This window comes from Suricata suricatta, chromosome 15 (assembly GCF_006229205.1).
Source record: "Suricata suricatta isolate VVHF042 chromosome 15, meerkat_22Aug2017_6uvM2_HiC, whole genome shotgun sequence".
Taxonomy (NCBI): Eukaryota; Metazoa; Chordata; class Mammalia; order Carnivora; family Herpestidae; genus Suricata; species Suricata suricatta.
In genome coordinates, this window is record NC_043714.1 from 52,157,106 (window position 1) to 52,176,973 (window position 19,868).

Below are 19,868 nucleotides of genomic sequence, written 5' to 3' on the forward strand. Positions count from 1 at the left end.
TTCCTAAAGGAACTTTTGTAGAATGCCATCTTCAGTTCATTAGAAATGAGAAATATTTTACTTACTTTTTAAACTGTCAGCCTCATCCTTTCTGCTAAGTTTTACTTCTCATGCATAACTTAATCTTAAACATTAACAACATACTGTTATTTCATTTAATAATCCCAGGCTGCAGTGAAAAAGCACACTTTGGGCAAAGAATCAGAAAACCTATAGGTGAATTCTAGATTTTTTTACTCACTGGATTATGAATCTTAGCAAGTCAATAAAGCTTTCTGCACACACTTTCCTCATTTATAAAAATAAGATGCTAGTGTCTCTACCTACTTCAAAGACTCATTCTAAGAATTAAATAAGATAATGTATGTGAAACTATTGTAAAATGTAAAAAACTTAATAAATTTTTGATATTGCTATTTTTAGAGAGAAGATGACATATTTAAAACTTTGAGTTAGCAATGAAAATACATTAGTTACCTGAGGATGTAAATATTCTTCCATAGAAGAGGTATACCACTTGGAATTAAAATAATGCATTCTCCTATATGTTTCATCAGTATTCATATGCAGGCCCTGGAAATCATGAGCAGCTAAATAGATTCAGGATGAATGTGAAATCTGACTGTGGGGATGATAGAAATAAAATCCTGAACACAGTCTAGAAACAGAGCATCCAGAATAATGTTATGGCATATGTCATGCTAAGTCTTTAAGAAAGCCTAGATTACAGGGAATCACATTAAAAAGCTAATCAGTAAAGATTTAGCTTAATATACATTTTGCCTACCATTTTTACTACTTTGACTTTCTCACATCAGAATCAAAATAGGTTTTGAATAACTAAAAACACAGTTAATGCTATGAATTTTAATAAAGTATTTTGTTAAACCTTTGACATTAAATGGTGTGATTTCAGTCATATTAACATACATTTAAAAGAGGGTTTACTCAGTCTTTACAACGGGGTTATATAATTAGAGTTTGTAAACTCAGTATTACAATATCCATTTATGACAGATGCATGATATAATTAATATGTATCTATGAAAGCTCAAATAGAAAATATAAGTCCGGTGTTCAATCACTGTGTAAGAACATTCCTTTCTCAAACCATTTAATTGATTGCAAAGGTGTTCTTATGCTTTATCAATATACTTTTGAACAATTAAATAAATATGTATCTAACAGCTTTTATATTAAGAAGAAAAACCTAATACTGCAAGAGCAATACATTATGACGGAGCGAATGATAAATAAAACAGCACCGTTATTCTCTTTTATAGCAAAAGCCACCATGTAAATACTTTAGAAAGGCATCAAGCTGGAAATCCACATGCCTCTCAATATGTCTAAAATAGCCACTTTTCCTACAACAGGAAAATTGATCAATATTTCTTTGTAATGGCACATGATAGGCAGTTAGTTTATATTAGGGCTTTGTTAAAACATAAAACACTATATCTTTTAATACTAGAACAATATTCAGGTGGAGAAAAACCTACAAAGGAGAGACACCTGCTGCTGCTGCTGCGGCTGCTGAAGTGTATTGGCCTCCAAGGTAAGATTACTCTACTCTTGGCCTTTGTGCTTTGTGTCTACCCATGGGATGAACCTCTAATCCCTATTGATTCCTTTGGCAAGAGAAGATTTATAGAACAATGAAAAGGAAATGGTTGAAAATTATCTAAAAGATGTAGCAATGCATATGCATCAACATTTCAAGAAGAAAAATTTTGAAAATAGAAGCTTGTATATTCCAGCTTTTGGTAGAAAAAGCATTTAAGTTTTTCAGCTTTTATTACTATGACCATAACCCTCCAACCTCTCATTTTTTCATGCTAACTATGCTGTACACACACAAATACAGACACAAACAAATGTATGTTTATTCTGTTACTTTTGCTCTATTCTGTCTTCAGAAGATTCATACTAATCGTCATACTCAAGGGAATGGGATTATACATGGGTGTGAACACGGAGGGACACTTCAAGACCTGCCCTCACAGGCATTATTAACTTTATGGAAATGTACTTTTTAAAAAAAAATTGGATGTGGCATATTGGTGCAGGTAATAAACAGACATCATAGGCTTATAGAGTCCCACCATAATACCTCCCCCAAAGGAGAAATAACACATGAAGTACTGAATTTTTATACCTACTAGAGACTTATCTAAAATTTGCTTCAGAAACTTTGATTTTAGATGTATAATGAGGAGAGTGAACTTGTTCCTCTGGGGTCTGGAGCTGTGGCTCAAAGTAATATTGGTTAGTGTAAAATATATTTGAAGTTGCATATTTTATTTTAATATTGATATAATTACCTTAAATAATATATGTGGATTTTTAATATTAAAGAAATGTATTTTCCCCAAACTTTCAGTAAAAGTTGACAACTGCTGGAAAAGTTGGCACAGACTCATATATTCTAGGGACACAAACTTCCAAAATGCAGAAATCTGGAGGAATATAGATTTTGAAAAGCCCAGACTTTGCAAGACCCATAGAGGGGAACGGAATTATACTTTACACGGGGCTTCTGGGTGACTCAGTCAGTTAAGCGTCCAACTTCAGCTCAGGTCATGGTCATGAGGTTTGTGAGTTCCAGCTCCACATCAGGCTCCATGATGACAGTGCAAAGCCTGCTTGAGATTCTCTCTCCCTCCCCCCAGTTAGGCATGTTCTCTCTCTCTCTCTCTCTCATTCTCTCAAAATATATAAACATTTAAAAATTCTACTTTTTGTTATGTTTCAAAGTGTCTTAAAATATAACAAGGAACAATAAGTTATTTTTTAAAATTTATGTATTTTTAAACTTTTTAATAATGTGATATGGCTCTTATGGTTCTATTCATATTTATATGGTGGAGTGTAGAAATCCAGTAAATGAGCATATTGGACGAAGGAGTTAGCTGGTATAACAGCACATTATATATAACACTATCCAATGTGATAATAACTATATATTATAAGAAGTTAGCTATTACACTCGGTATAGGTGAGTTGCTATCATTGTTTCAATTTAGACTTATATTTCTGAGATTGTGAACTTTGGAGAGTATAGGTTACAATTTACATGGTTTATTTTTTCTCAAGATTTTGTGATCTTGTACGGGAATAAACGGTGAGTTTTGTACTTTATTTAAATTACAAGTTTTAGTAAGAAATAAATAGTGGTTGAAAGAAGAAACAGCATTAGCAAATGTCAATTAGAGCTAGACTAAGGTTGCGGAGTATATGCTAAGAGACACCTTAACTGGAAAAGACAATACTAGGTGTCTTTCTTAGTAGTAAGAGAGTATACAGTGAAATTCCTTGTTTGTTTTCTTTTCTATCTTAGAAGTATTTCAATATGATTTAGATCATTAAACTCCTGAAATCACCATAACTAGGGAAAACTTCTCTTTGCAGAGTTTATCATTATGTCCTTGTAGACATGGGCCTTAGTAGGACGCGCATTATAATTGCTCACTTTTGGTTACCCAGTTCTGATTAATATGCAATTATTGATGCAGTAAAACCATTTGATGCTCTGTGGAATATCGACATGTTAAAGGTCCATACAAATTATAGTATGATGAAGAGTTGAAAAGTTAGTATATCCTTAGGAAAGAGAGTAACTGCACTGCTCTACCACTATCCTTTCTATAAATAAGTGATTTTCAACTTTTTTCTTATCATGCAAATAAGCTTTACCAGTGTTTGCAGTAATGGCTGTATTATTTTACATTCTCACCAGCAATATAGGGGAGTTCCAGTTTCTAATTATCCTCTCCAAACTTGATAATACTTGATTTTCTCACTATTCTTAATGCTAGCCATTCTAATGTGTACGCAGGTATATCAGATTGTGGTTTTATTTTGCATTTTCCTATAATTAATGATGTTGGGCCTTTTTTCATGGTCATATTTCTGGACTATTAATCTGTTCCTTTGTTTTATTTACTTAAATTTTTTAATGTTGTATTTATTTTTTAGAGAGGAAGAGAGCGTGAACAGGGGAGGGTCAGAGAGAGAGGAAGACACAGAATCCTAAGGCAGGCTCCAGGCTTTGAGCTAGCTGTCGAGCCCACACAGGGCTCGAATCCAGGAACTGCGAGATAATGACCTGAGTAGAAGCCCGACTCTCAACCGACTGAGCCACCCAGGCACCCCTGTTCCTTTGTTTTATATATCTATCCTAATGCCACTATCATAATGTCTTCATTATTTATTTTCATTGCAGTTTTTGAAGTCAGAGATTGTAAATTCTTTTCAATACTGTTAATAATTCTAAGTACTTGGTATTTGAAAATCAGCTTGTCACTTTATACAAAAAAAGTCTGCTAAGATTTTAATAGTGATTGCATTAAATCTTTATATATATTTTAAAGAACTGCCACCTTAAAAATATTGAGACCTCCATCCATGTACACAGGATATTTCTCCAAGCATTTGCATCTTCTTCAGTATCTCTCCGCATTGTGTTGTACTTTGTAGGACTATATGTCTTCATTTTACAATTTATTTCAAAGTGTACTATAATTCTTGATGTTACTGCAAACTGAATTGTTTTTCTTAAGTGACTGATTGTTTCTTGCAAGATTACAAACATGCAATTGCTTATGCATATTAACAGCATATGCTATAGCCCTACTGACTTCACTTATTAGCACTACGTTTCTGTTTTGGTTTGGGAAGAAAAGTTTAGCAGGTTCCTTATGATCAAATAAAACACATACATATCAATTTAAATGAAAACTATTTTATTTATAGTTTTTCTTTCAGCTATACACATTTATTTTCTTATTCACTGGCTAAGAATTTTGTTTTATTTTCATTAAAAAAGGTCATTGCAGTAATTTCATTGAGAATTGATGGTAGCTTAGGTTAAAGTATAACAATAAACGTGGTGAAAGGATAGGATAATTTTTTTAAACATATTTTGAATGAATGTCAACAGGATTGAATATGGTTGGGAACAAAGAGCCAGAAAGATCAAAGATGCTTCTGACGGGTGGTCCGGAGTGACTAAAGGAAGGGAGTTAGCATTTACTAATATGATTTGAAATACTAAAATAGGAACTGTTTTGTGGAGTTGGGTAAAATAGATGGATTAGTGGAAGGTAGTTGAATATTTAGAACTAGAGTTCAGGCAAGAGGCTGTGCTGGAGTTATAACTTTGGAATTGCTCAGCCCGTGCATAATCTCGCCGATAAGATGCTGTGGAAAAGACATTCTAGGACAAAGGCCTAGAAAATTATAATGCAGCGTTTCTGAAGACAAAGAAGAAACAGCAAAGGAGACTGAGAAGGAGCTGTCAGCATATTAGAAGGAGACTGAAGACAGTAAAGTGACATAGAAGTTCTTGAAGATGCCAGATGCTACTGTTGAGCTCATGATGAAGAGACATAGGAATTGGCTAGGGATTTAGCAATGTGGAGTTCACTGGTTACACTGTCAAGAGCTCCATGGGTGATAAAGTTTTCTATTTCTCTGGCTCTTCATTGACTATATTCTGAACATCTCCTTAGTGAATTATGTATTCTTTAAAACTTACTTATGTAAAAATATTCTATTTTTTACTAGACAGAGGAAAACATCTTTACTTGAATTGATTTTCTTTTCCACAGAAACTGGCCCTTTGTTTTACACATAATCAATGCTTGACAAATAAATAGATAATTATTATCTGTTAAATCAAATTAAATCAAAAGAAATTTTTAAATTGAGAGATACCATTAATTAAATTCAACAATAATGAAAAATATATGTCATGGTGATTGTACCTTGTTTGATAATTATTTTTTAAATCTCTGGAAGAGAATGCTGATTTTATAGTTGCATACTTTAACATATAATAAACTTAATCATATTAAAATCAATATACTTATTAATATTCATATCTCACTGTAAGTAACAATAATAGAAAAAAGAACATTTGGATGTTATGGGAAATAAAGCAACTAAATGGGATATGTTTATTAACTGCCTAATAATAATACACTTTAATGATCAAGTTTCTAGGAACTGGAACATTTGAAACCAAGATGGATCCATAAACATTAGGATTTTTCTTTCTTTTATTTTATCACCAAGCTTACTGGGGCATTAATTATGTACATAAAATTATGAAAGTGCTGAGAGAAAATGACAGAAAAGCTACACCTGGGATTTTCCAGCGTTATTTAGTTGACTTGATACATTAACTGAATGCCTGTGTGATGTGTAAAGCAATAAAGTAATAATCTTATTTATTTAAAGTAAGATGGTATGTAAGGTATGGTAAAATAGAAAAGATGAGTTAGTGATTCTGTTGGAGACCAAATGACTTTCTTGGGTGAGGTGGAGATTAATTTGCCTATGGTAAGGTGATACTCTATTGGAAATGGAAATTGGGTTTTGAAATACTTTCATTACATCCCTGGAACTTTCTATTTAAAATTTTTTTAAGTTTATGTTTGAGAAAAAGAGAATGAGAGGGGAGGGAGAGAGAGAAATGGGGGAGAGAGAGAGAAACCCAATCAGACTTTGCAGTTTCAGCATAGAGCACAACACAAGGCTCAATCCCAGGAACCCTGAGATCATAACCTGAGCCGAAATCAAGAGTCAGATGCTTAACCAACTGAACCATCCAGGCACCCCTTAAATTTTGTGAGTACTTTAATGAAAGATCACCATCTTAATAGATTTTGAAGTATTCAATATACTATTGTTATGTGTCAGAAAAATGTGCAGCAAGCATATCTCCAGAAGTTATTCATCTTGCATAATGGACATTTTATACCTGCTGATTAGCAACTATCATTTTTCTCTCTTCCCAGCTCCTGGGAACCACGATTCTACTTTCTGTCTCTATAAATGTGACTATTTTTAGGTACCTCATATAAATGGAATCATGCAACTTGTCCATCTGTGACTAGCTTATCTCACATAGCACAATGTCCTCAAGGTTCACCCATATTGTCACATATGGCAAAACTTCCTTCCTTTTTAAGGCCAAATGAATATTCCATTTCACACACACACACACACACATTACATGTTTAATCCATTCATCTGTTTATGGACATTTAGGTTATTTCTATATCTAGGCTATTGTGAACAGTACTCCAATGAATATGGGTGATGCTAATAACTCTGAGATCCTGCTTTCATTTCTTTTAGACAAATACTCAGAAACATATGGAGTTTTTCCTATTAGAGAAAAACACTTAAATTATTCTATTTTTAGTGGACACTTTAGTTTGTTCTGTGTCTAGCAGCACACAGATGTATTTAACAATACCTTCAGGAAAAAAGATTTAAAACTATGATATCAATATGTGAGCAGAAATAATTCAAGTTGGTATGTTTAGAAAGTGCAAACTTAATGTGACAGCAAACATCATAATCTAAATATAATTATTTTAATGACTTTTCTAGTCACTGAATTCCTAAAAGATTAAGAATACAAATTTAAAATGTTTGTAAACAAGACACTTTAAACCACTTCTTAAGGCTCAAAGAGGTGGAACCAATTTGTAATATAAACATCTTCTTTTCTTTTGTGGCTCTACAAAGATTACAATTCTGAATTACTATAATTCAATTTTACATGCTTTCCCTTGATGTGCCTACATAAGAGAGCCTGAAGAATTCATTCAACAGATTCAGTCATTTAAGCAGTGTCATTGTTTATGGTAGAAGAGACTCTTATGAGTATCATAAAAGCTCCAGCATTCCACTTGGCAGGGATAAAAAAGGAGGGTAGGATTCCTTTGTTTCTTTCTCAAAGGTCAGCTGAGTTTAATATTTCTTTAACATTCAGCTGCGGCTAATTTGTAGTCTTTTCATACTGCCGGTATTGTACTGAATATGAAAATCTCCCTCCCCATGTCAATAATGTTTACACAAATTAAAGCAGGGGATGTAGAACCAGTTATATAGCAACCACAAACCTTCCATTATAAACTAAATAGGCTGAAGTTGCTCTAATCTGTGCCTCCTGTCAGCTACGGAATTTTCTCTTTCCTTGTACAGTCCGTTTTCTCACAAGAGTAGCTTACATCCTTTAAACTTTCTCATAGGACTCTCCCCACATTCTCTCCTTAACTCTGGACAATTGGGCGTATTAAAAGCCCAGCTAACAATAATTTTCTGTTCTTGCATTCTCCAATTCTGCAGCTATGAACGTAGGTACCCTTTCGCTCCATCCTCAAAGTCCTGTCTTTCCATAGCTGCTTATTCTCAACCTTACAGGCCATCCCCTGCTTCTTCGGCCATACTATTTACACATGCCTTCCTTCCCTTTTCAAGTGTCGTCTTCCTCCAAGGTGCTGACCAGAGCCCTATGTTTTGATTTTATTTTTCTCTTCTGAAAAAGGTAATTTCTTCCATAAATTTAGTAACAGGTAGGGAAATTCAAAACATTATTTCCAATGGCGACCGTGAACTTTAGCTCTGTATTTCCATCACCTGCTCAACATTTAACATGCTGCCAGAGCCTTTAACAGTCTACCTGCCACAGCTGAAAGTATTCTCATAGGCACACATGATAAACACTTTTTCATGAATTACTTAAAAGACTTCAAGCCATGTTCCAAAATTTGCTCATGTTCAAAACGTGAGGGATGTTTAGATTTAACATATATGTAACGTTTACTTGCCAAGTTACTCTTATTTCCTATAAAGTTATTGAATAAGACCTCTCCATAAAGAGAGAGTTACTGATTCAGGACAGGCAGTCACTTAGTTGTATTATTTTTACCAAAGAAATGATCTAATTTCTTCCCTAGTAGTCTGATGCTAACAGATCTTGCCTGGATTGCTAGCTACTTGATAGGGATATTACTTAAGCTTTCACTGACTCTTTCTCTTTAAAGTGAAGATATCAATAATATGTAACTCATAGGACTGCTTTAATGAATTAAGGATAATACTGTGGTATTATTTCTTTAGAGTGGTATTAGGTACTCAGTATTCAAAGTACTATAACAATAAAAGAATCCACTATAATAGTGTATTTGACTATTTTGTCTCACTATTTGATCACTTTCTATCTTATGTATAGTGATACTCTCTTGTGAGATAAATCAAGATTTAGGGTGTTTTTCATCTCCTTAATGAATTAAAACTCAACATGATGCAATGCTCTTTATCCCTAGCAATGTTCCTAATTCTTAAGTCTTCTTTTCCTATAATTAATATAGCTACTTCAGCTTCTGTCCTGTTATTTTTTTTCAAGTAATCTCTATGCCCAACTTGGGGCCCAAACTCATGACCCTGAGATCAAGAGTCACATGCTCTTCCTACTGACCAGGTGCCCTTTGTGTCTTGTTCTTGATCTTAGAGGGAAGATTTTCAGTTTCTCAAATTGAGCATGATACTAGCTGAGAGTTTTTCTTAAACTCCTTTTATCAGGCTGAGAAGGTTGCCTTTCATTCCTAGTTTATTAGGTGTGCTCATCATGATACAATGCTAGTTCCGTCAAATGCTTTTTCTGTAAGGACTGAAATGAACATACGGCATTTAGCATTCATTCTATCAATGCAATGTATTATAGTGATTAAAATTTGAGTAATAAGCCCTCCAAATTTGTCACTTGCCCTTTTGTGATTTAGCAATTAATTATTAGATATGACATTAAAAGCACCAGCAACAAAGTCTTCAAATTTCGATGGCTGTGGAATATAAAATATGAACTACCTACTCATAAGGTTAAGTAGGCTTAGCAGCAACCTCTTATATAATGATGTTGCATCTGTTTTGTCCTGAGAATGTTTAAAGGCCACAAGTAAATTGGATTAATGTGTACACCAGGCTCCCCAAATCACCTATCTCAGATTGCTGACATATCTTTCTCAGTCTACTTACTCATTTAAAATCCCATATGAACAACCAGAAAAGGAAAAAACAAAATCTTGACTTGGCTGATAGATATGGTGGCTCCATATGTTTGAAATCACAAAAGCATACTACATTCACAACAACTACACTTAAGGGTAACCTAGAAGGAAAGTCTGAAGGGAAAACCTCCCCCAAATCTTTAAATAACTAACACACACTTACTTTGTATTCAGAGAGAAGTTGCTTGAAGTGCAGACATACACAGACTTGAAGGCAGTGTCAGATGGCATGGCAGGTTTGTTGGGAGCTGAAAGATGAAAATTAGGTTATCAAAACAAGGATATTTGGAAAGGAGGTATACAGATGGAACATATTTAATTGGCATATCAGGGCATCGAGGTGGTGAGGTAGATTAAGCATCTGACTCTTGGGTTCAGCTCAGCTCATGATATCACAGTTCCTGAGACTGAGTTCAGTGTTGGGCTCTGCACTGACGGTGTGGAGCCTGCTTAGATCTCTCTCACTTCTCTCTCTACTCCTCCTCTGCTCGCTCACTCTCCCTCAAATAAATAAACTTAAAAAAAAAGAAAGCATGCACATCTTACTTCAATGCCAACAAATAATAATAAATTCAGAAGAACCACTCAACTAACAGGTAGACAGAAAGACGCCCTGTGGACATTAGCTAGTCTCTATGTTTGGCTAACATAGAGACTAGCAATCCTCCAGCAATCCTGGAAATACAGTTTGTTCTCTGCATTTAAGAGTCTCAATGGTTTGCCTGCCTCTTTGTTTTTATCTTCTTTTATTTTTCCTTACCTTCCTCTATGTTCATCTTTTTTTCCCTTAAATTCCACATATGAGTAAAATCATATGGTCTTGTCTTTTTCTGACTTATTTTGCTTAGCATAATAAACTCCAGTTCCATCCATGTTCCATCTTACAAATGACAAGATTTCATTCTTTTGATCACTGAGTAGTATTCCATTGTGTATACATTCCACTTCTTTATTCATTGATCAGTTGATGGACATTTGGGCTCTTCCCATAATTTGACTATTTGTTGATAGTGCTACTATAAACATTAGGGTGCATGTGCCCCTTCAAATCAACATTTTTGTATCCTTTGGATAAATACCTAGTAGTGCAATTGATGATGGTAGGGTGGTTCTATTTTAAAATTTTTGAGAAACCTCCATACTCTTTTCCAGAGTGGCTGCACCTGTTTGAATTTCTACCAACAGTGCCAAAGTTTTCCCTTTGCTCTGCATCCTCGCCAACATTTGCTGTTGCCTTAGTTGTTAATTTTAGCCATTCTGACAACTGTGAGGCAGTATCTCATTGTGGTTTTGATTTGTATTGTCCTGATTATGAGCGATGTTGGATCAGATCACATGATTGTGAACTAACGAGTAAAGACAGCTGTTGCTACATTGGTGGTGTTAATTGAATTTTATTACCATTGTGCTGCAATGGTAGAAGGAAAAACCATTCCGAAATAAGAGGATACAAAAGTATATCTCTTAATGATTCATGTCCGGTGATAACCATGAATGGGCAATTATTGCAATGACAGTGTAACAAGGTAAAGCAATTAAGTAGTTTGTATTTTTTGAGATAAAGTTTTAGAAAATCCCATCAGGGAAGAAACCTATATGAACACCGGTACTAATAAAGATTGAGGATACCTAGAATGAATGGTACACTCAATACCAATATGGATAAATGTCAATATGGATAATTAATAAACTTAACAGCATAGTAAAATATAATTTTAACTATTAACTGTCCTGTAGTAAGTATATTTTTAGAGATAGCCACCAAATACCTACACTGAAGAATCTGTAATAGGCTGAATTTAATGTAGGAAAAGAGTATACATTAATGACCAAAAGAGCATATAATTAATAACGCATCCCACATATTTTAGTCCCAATTTTGGTCCAAGCACTACCAGTCTGACTGAACCTTGTTTCAACTACATATCATATCTAGCTTTCTGTAATTAATATATCTGCCACTCCCACTGCATAAATCACAGGTATATGGTATCAAGGAGCCACTTTTACCAAATATGGAAATTCAAGAGTGTTAAAACCCTGGGAGAAACCATTAAACAACAGAAGATGAGAGTCAGTAGCAAACAATTATGAGATACATGTAGCCTGGTCCTCAGGTAGTCCTATGGAGCATTAGCTCCAATTGCCCCATGTTAGCTAGATTAATGCTACAACCTAGGATTTGCTTTTGCTTCAGCCATTTCACTTTCCCCAGTGTCATTAATCATTTTCCTTAAGATTATTGCCTAAAATGAATTATTTTAATGGAAGCCCTTTCCTTAGCTTCTGTGACTAGAGATACATAAGGTAAGAGAATCTCTTAAGACCACCCTTAACATATGAAAAGCTCAACTGAAAATTAGTGGAAAAGTATGTTTTAGCCACAGGACAAAGAGAGATGCTGTATACCAAGTCATAAAGTAGAAATGCAACTGGAAGTTGGAATTCTCAGAAATGGATAGCTTTCTGTAAGTACAACAAAATAAACGGTCAAAATAATCAATCACATTTTGCTGAATGCATTAAAGATACAATTGGTAAAGATTGAAAAAGAAAAATTCTAGCTAAAAATAAAAGAGCTGTGAGATACAGGCTTTCCTCCCAGGGTGTCTGGGTAGATGGTAAACTCTACCAAGCAATAGTTCAGAGACAAAAGCAACAACAACAACAACAACAAACAACAAAAACAACACTAGCAACAAAGGATTAAGGATTCTATGATATGAAACAAACAGAAACAAGTAAGCAATGTGCAGTCAAGAGCTTTTTGTATAAAACTTTATGCACTACAAATTAGGCATTATCAGATTTTTCTGTTTCTAACAATAAACTAAATGGTATGTATTTCTACTGATTGACCCTCTAAAAAAGTGGAAAGAAATAGATGATGATTATCTAGTCAATATACTCCTATTTTTCCTGGCATGATGAGTTTATCATCAAAATATTGTTGCTGAAAAATATTTTTATCCTTTCGCAAGTTTTCTCTTTTAGAATTATGCATGTACATATATAATTATATATGTATAATACATACAGAGACACATCCACATATATGCTTATATATATAAAACATATGATATATTTAATATTTGCACATCCAAACACACATTACATATGGACATACATATAGTATGTATACATATTGCCTAGAAACATACTTATAGTTATTAATGCTTACATTATTTTCTTGTAATTTGTTAAAATACTTTTTATCTTCTATAAGACAAAGAGTACCTACATGTGTGTGTGTTGCCACTTAAAATATAATGCTGTATATGTAAGCCGAAATTGATGTCATATTTTAACTACAGTCCTAGGAGACAGCTCAAGACTAGAAGAGTTTGTCATCTCAGTTAACACTGCTACTGTGACTGTTAAGAGATTTGAACATTCTTTAATAATAATCATGACAATGAAAAATTTTCTCTTCTCAAAATATATATATCTCCTTTGTTTTTTTTTAAAGTTTATTTACTTAGAGAGAGAGAGAGAGAGAGAGAGAGAGAGAGAGACTGAGAAGGGGATGGGCAGAGAGAGAGGGAGAGTGAGAATTCTAAGCAGGCTCTGTGCTCAGTGCAGAGCCCCCTGCTGGGCTCTATCTCACAACCATGAGATCAAGACCTGAGCCAAAATCAAGTTGGATACTTAACCAACTGAGTCACCGAGACACCCCTCAAATTATATCCCCTTTGGATCTTTGATTTTGCTATCCTCTCTCCCAGTACGGACTAGTTGACTTTTGGTCTCTTCAAATCCATTTTTGCTTTTCATTCTGGGTCTATTTTTATGGGTTGCTTTTTTTTTTCTTTATTACTTCCACTGATGTCCTTCTTAGGGTACAGTGGGAAATCAGTTCTATGTCAGTACATTAAGACAGTGAGCATAATAATGCTCTAATTTGCCAGTAAGCACTCTTGTAGATTGTTGAGACAAAATATATAAATGGTACATGCAAAATCAGATGGAAACAGACTATTCAAAAATGAATACAAGGAGTAATATACAGTTAAAATATATAATAAAATTCCCCTCTTCAATGATGTGCTCCTCATTTGGATAACATCAACTCTTCGATACAGAATTTCACCATGCTAAAATCTCCTTAGAGAAATTTGTAACAGATACCATAGGAGTACTCTCATCTTCCTACACACACCCTCAAACCCACAATATTCTTCTATTTATCCGAAGGATACCCCTTCTTAAGACCATAAGTGTACCTCAATTAACACACACAACATCTCTCCCCTCCCACTCCTACTTCCATCCTGTTTACTCCATAACTCACAGCAATTTGAATTCATATCCAATAATCCACCAATGCTGTTATCCTTCAGCTTGCTGATAACCTTACTATTACTAAACAGAGTGACTAATTTGACACCTATTCATCTTCTTAAGAGCTCTTGCAAAGTGTTACACAAAAATGCATTTTTTATCTTAGATGTAAACATACCACAAAATTTTAGATTCCTCCTAATTCTGTGGCAGGTTTCTGTGAATCTCCAAAAACCTACTCTTGTATCTATATGCACGATAATACTTTTTCCTTCCTCTAACTTACAAAATAATTGTGTCATTACATTCAAATTTATATTTTCTTTAAGGAGGATTTAGATAGATTTTTTATAGATTGCAAAATGTTGTTCCTTAATTAGTGTATTTAGTTTATTTTCATTGAATGTAAAATCTGATGTATTGGTTTTAATATTTCCTCTTACTATTATTTTCCTTTGATTTTAAATTACCTCTATAGTGGGTTTCATTAAGCTGGCTATTTTTCACTATTAATGGATTATTTTATTGATCTGTATTCCTCCTATGAGGGTTTTATATATTCACATATAATTCTTTAAATGAGTACTAAAAATTTACATACACAGCCTCAGGTTTAAGAGTCTAATATATATTGTTACTTTTACAACTTTCAAGATAATACAAAAACATTAGAACACTAAATTTATATAACTTCTCAAGTCTCACATGCTACTTGTGTTTTTACTCTCATGTTTTTTCAAAACCCTTGAGATATCATAGTTTTTAGTCCAGTCAATCTTCATTTTATAGCTATATATTTACACCTGATGAATTTCTGATTTTCCATCTGGATCAGTCTGTGTATAATATATACCTCAAATTCTGTTTGCCACATAACATATGCATTATACTTAATTCTTGACAGATATTTTTACTAGGTATAGAGTTCTTATTTTGTTTTAACATATTTGTATTACCATGCTGTTTTACTTTTTCTATAGAGAAGAATGCTATCAGTATCATCTCCAGTCATGTGAAGATAATATATGTAGATTTCTCCTCTGGATGATTTTTAAATGTTGTACTTTATTTGGTTGAGAAAGAATCCTCAGCCTAATGATGGGAACTCAAGATAATACCATCAGCTCAGGGCACCTGGGTGACTCATTTGGTTAAGCGTCAGACTTCGGCTCAGGTCATGATCTCCAGTTCGTGGGTTCCAGCTCCGCATCAGGCTCTGTGCTGACAGCTCAGAGCCTGGAGCCTGCTTCAGATTCTGTGTCTCCATCTCTCTCTGACCCTCCCCTACTCATGCTATCTCTCTCTCTCATAAATAAATAAAACATTAAAAATATTACAAAAAAAAGAACACCAGCAGTTCATAGGTAGAATATATATTCTTTCCTTAAGATCTCATTGTACTATATCTCAAATAAAATAAAATAAAATAATTTCTCATTTTAGAATTATAGGAATCTATATTATAGAAGTATGATTTAATTCACACCGTTAGCTCCATGTGCACCTTCTTTCAAGGATTTTGAAGATACAGACATACAGTGACACTATTAAAATTTTTAGGACTCAGGATATGACTAAGGATAAAAATTTCCTTCTGACAAAGTTGTTAGGGTTACTTCTTTCTACTTTTTAATATTTATTCCCCAGTAAATCATACTTCTTATAACCCCCAGTATATACTAAACTACATAATACATTTTTTAAATCTCCATTCTTTTGATAAAACTATCCATTCTACCTTACATGGCCTTTTCTTCTACTTTATTCATTCCAGCCAATGCATAGTCATTTTCAATGCTTAACTCATGCACTATTCCCTCAAAGGAATCTTTACTTGTGCCTAAAACCATGACTGTAACCACAAACTGTTAACGAATGGCAACTCTCTGTCCTTTTCATCTTAGATACAATCATGGAGGTAACACTGTTTACTTATAATAATCCACTTCTATTTCTTCTATTTGGGAGCAGAAAATATTGACTATTCCTAAAAATATTTCCTGGTGAGTGAAAAATAGATGAATTAATGAAAAATATTTAATTAATAATATTACAGAATCTAAGACAAATATTTTCCAAAAAATAAGGTGTTTTAGGAAAGAATAGGGTAAATGCTACTAAGGAATTTGCAGTTGATAAATCAGACTCTCCTTTGGGATTGGAGATATCAGTGATACGTTGGAGGAACACTGATTGCCTTCCTGAGTAACTGAGGGGTACCTGGATAGAATACACCTTTTGAGAATCCTAGTTGTGAACCTAAGCCCACCTAAACATGATGAAGGCACAAGATTAGCTGACATTCAAGAGTCTTCATCAGGACAGAAAAAGTAGAATATTAAAGATGACAATATTGAAGGAAAATATTGCTCACTTTATCACCAAGTCTCAAGTTATTACCACAACCTAAAGAAATAAGTAATTTTGACTACTTTCTCCATTGATTTCAATTAAGATTATGACCATTATATCCCACTCAATAGAGGAGACAATGTCTATATAGAGACGATAAGGAAATCATATGAATTTGTAATAATGAAACAAAATAAATAGGTCAATAAAACAAAATTCTTTCTACTTGTAAGTAGTATCAAGGGGAAAAAGGTTATTCTCAAGCATCTATGAGTTCACTAAGAATTCTATATAAGAGTGGCTGTATATTAATAGCTAAAACAATGTCTTCTCTATTTGTTAAAATAGGCACCTAGTATTGGACTTGAAAATCATCTGAGAAAAATAGTAAGGTACATTGAGAAAATTCCTGTTTATTATAGGAACAGTCAGTGACTTTTTAGGTGCTCTTCTTTTATTTGGCTTGATTTTCACTTTCTGTTACTTAACCATCGTATTTTAGAACTGCATATTTTTAGACCACAAATGGCATGCTGCTATTTTTCTAGAGTTCCCTATGCAGTAGTAGAAAAAAAAAAAGATAATAATTTATGCTTCCAAAACACTTGACAAAAAAAAAAGAAATAGTTTATTCCATCTATTTTAAATGTATTGTAAGAAAAATTTGTTTGGCATTATATAAATACTAAGTATGGTTATTTGATTAAAGTACGTACTTTTCTATTGGCTGTGCTTTTGTTGCTTAAAATATGAATTGCTTTTTTGGACTGTTATGATCATATTTATATATGAACTACACATTTTCTTTCCTCTCCATACAAAACATTTTTCTCTCATATAGTATTAACTCCAGTCTGCCTTGCATAATTTTCAATTGTTTAATATCTTATGCACCTTTATCAATCCTTAAAAACTATCACAGTTTTCAACATATCTGAAAATTTAAAAATGCATATACAAATGAAGTGAGAGGCCAAAGAATACAATCCAACTAAATATAATCATTGCCTATGTACTACAGAACAATTATTTATTGTTAAATTTTCTTCATAGAGAATTTACATTTTTAGCATTAATTTTTAAGTATATTCCAACTTTTTATTTCAGAAAAGCCTTTATGTTTCTGCCCTGAACCTGTAAATTTGAATACATTTTGCTTATATTTGATTCTCCACAAAAATCATTAAGTCCTACCTCTCACATACACATATATATTTTTTTCAATGCAGCCCTTTATTGAATCTAGAAGGGCCTATTTCCTATCTTTCTCCATACCTTAGTATTCTACACCTAATGCTACTCTTTTTACTGAGCTGTTAATGTAGTTGGTCTCCACTCTAAACATTATTCATACATAAATTCAACTATTGATTTTAATTGGTCTTTGAGAATATACTATTAGAACATAAATTTGTGATTATTATAGCTCAATACATATTTAATTAGAATTTTTTTCATCTTCATTAATGATAAATGCATATTTGATGGTATTTGAGTTAAATTTCATCAAAAACATTAATAAGACTCTGGAAACTGGGAACAGGTCAGCTTCATAGATTGACAGGATCCTGAGTATATGTCACATATGATGCCAGGAGGGTAATGCATCCTGAGAATTCAGAACCCTCCTAAACTCTTTCCTATATACCTCTTCCTTTGCCTGGCTTTAATGTGTATCCTTTTCCTGTACTAAATATAACTCTGAATTGGGGCGCTTGGGTGGCTCATTCGGTTACACATCTGACTTGGGCTGAGGTAATGATCTCATGGTTTGTGAGTTCAAGCCTTGCTCTGGGCTCTGTGATGGCAGATCAGAGCATGGAGCCGGCTTCAGATTCTGTGTCTCTCCCTCTCTCTGCCCCTTCCCTGCTTGTGTTTTGTCCTTCTCTGTCTCTCAATAATAAATAAACATTAAAGAATCTAAATATAACTGAATAGAATAGATTTCAGGGAGTTGTGTAGGTCTTTCTAGCAAATTATCAATGATGGGATGTTTTGAAGAAAACCTTGAACTTGTAATTGATGTCAAAGTTCTTTTGTTCTTTTGTAACACCTGAATTTACTACTACTCATTATCTAATTTCCCAACAGTTCTTATTACATGTCATAATATTGCAAAAAGATACTGTTATGCTTACTTGTTTTATAACTTATCATAAATCTTCACTAATTCAAATTCATGATAACCTTTTCAATGATTTAAAATTACTGTTCATTGATTATAGTTTTTAAATATGTTCCCTTTATATTTCTTATTTGAAGTCTCAGAATTCTTGGGCTGACTTGGCAGTCTGTAGGACTGTGCCCTTAACAGTTTGACTAATTCCAAGTATCTTCCTAGGCACATTTGCTTGTATTTTAAGGCCATAAATGCAGAGATGTCTTCCATTTGTCCCCTGGAGAAAAACTATTGACATTTCAGGGAAAAAATAATCTTTCCCTCTAAAGGATGGGGCAGACATATATGTCAGCAGCCACATTAGAGGACAGAATCTCCTTATTTTGGCATTCCTTTCCTATGGTGCAACCTACAACATGTGCAGTTAAATGTGCAGCCCTCGTCATGACGCACTATGTGCTGCTGTGGGTATTGAAAACCAACACAAGGCTGATGAAGGGGCTGGCTGCTCCTTCACTCTGTGATTAACCCGTTGTTTTCCTGACCCAGGGATCTTGTATTTTTCTGTTAGCATACACATGTAGCACTGTAGCAGGCCAACTTGTTAGCCTGCCAGTAAGGTAGTTTTGCTGACATTTCACAACTTCTCACTTAATAATATTGTATAAAATCACCAAATATAAAAAAAATCTCAGTATCCCTTTTGAAACTAATATTGATAACAAGATTAAGTTTAACATAAAAATCGTGCTTAAAGATATTCTACACATGAAATATTTGAAGGCATTCATAATCCCTTGCTTTGATTCCAGGTTTTCCACAAGGTGGCCACAGTTTCATTTGCTAGCTTTATTTTCTACTTTTATTCAACATAAATAATATACTCTAATAAGAACCAACTACTCTATGTCTCCTCTACAGACTTTACATTGTTTATTTTGCTTGATCATTTATTTTTAAGTTTATTTATTTATTTTGAGAGAGAGAGAAAGAGAGAGGGAGTACAGGGGAGGGGCAGAGAGAGAAGGAGAGAGAATCCCAAGCTGGCTCCATGCTCAGTGCAGAGCTAGATGTGGGGTTTGAACTCACGAAATGTGAGATCATAAGCCAAAACCAAGAGCAGGACACTTAACCAACTGAGCCACTCAGGCATCCTCGTTTGATATTTTATCAGGCTGTTTTCGTAGGTATTCTGAACTTCTTTATTCTCCTTTAATTTATTTTTTTTGTGGTAACTCTATTTTTTATTT

At 33.7% G+C, this 19,868-nt stretch overlaps 1 long non-coding RNA gene across 1 annotated transcript in view; it reads right to left on the reverse strand.

The window, feature by feature from the left end:
- Positions 1–575: 575 nt before the first annotated feature.
- Positions 576–19,868, reverse strand: part of LOC115279467 — a 95,505-nt gene continuing 76,212 nt past the window's right edge. The window contains exons 3-4 of the long non-coding RNA XR_003903454.1: positions 10,030–10,114; positions 576–622 (exon numbers count right to left, since the gene is read on the reverse strand). This is a non-coding gene — a long non-coding RNA (uncharacterized LOC115279467). The remainder of the gene's footprint in view (positions 623–10,029; positions 10,115–19,868) is intronic.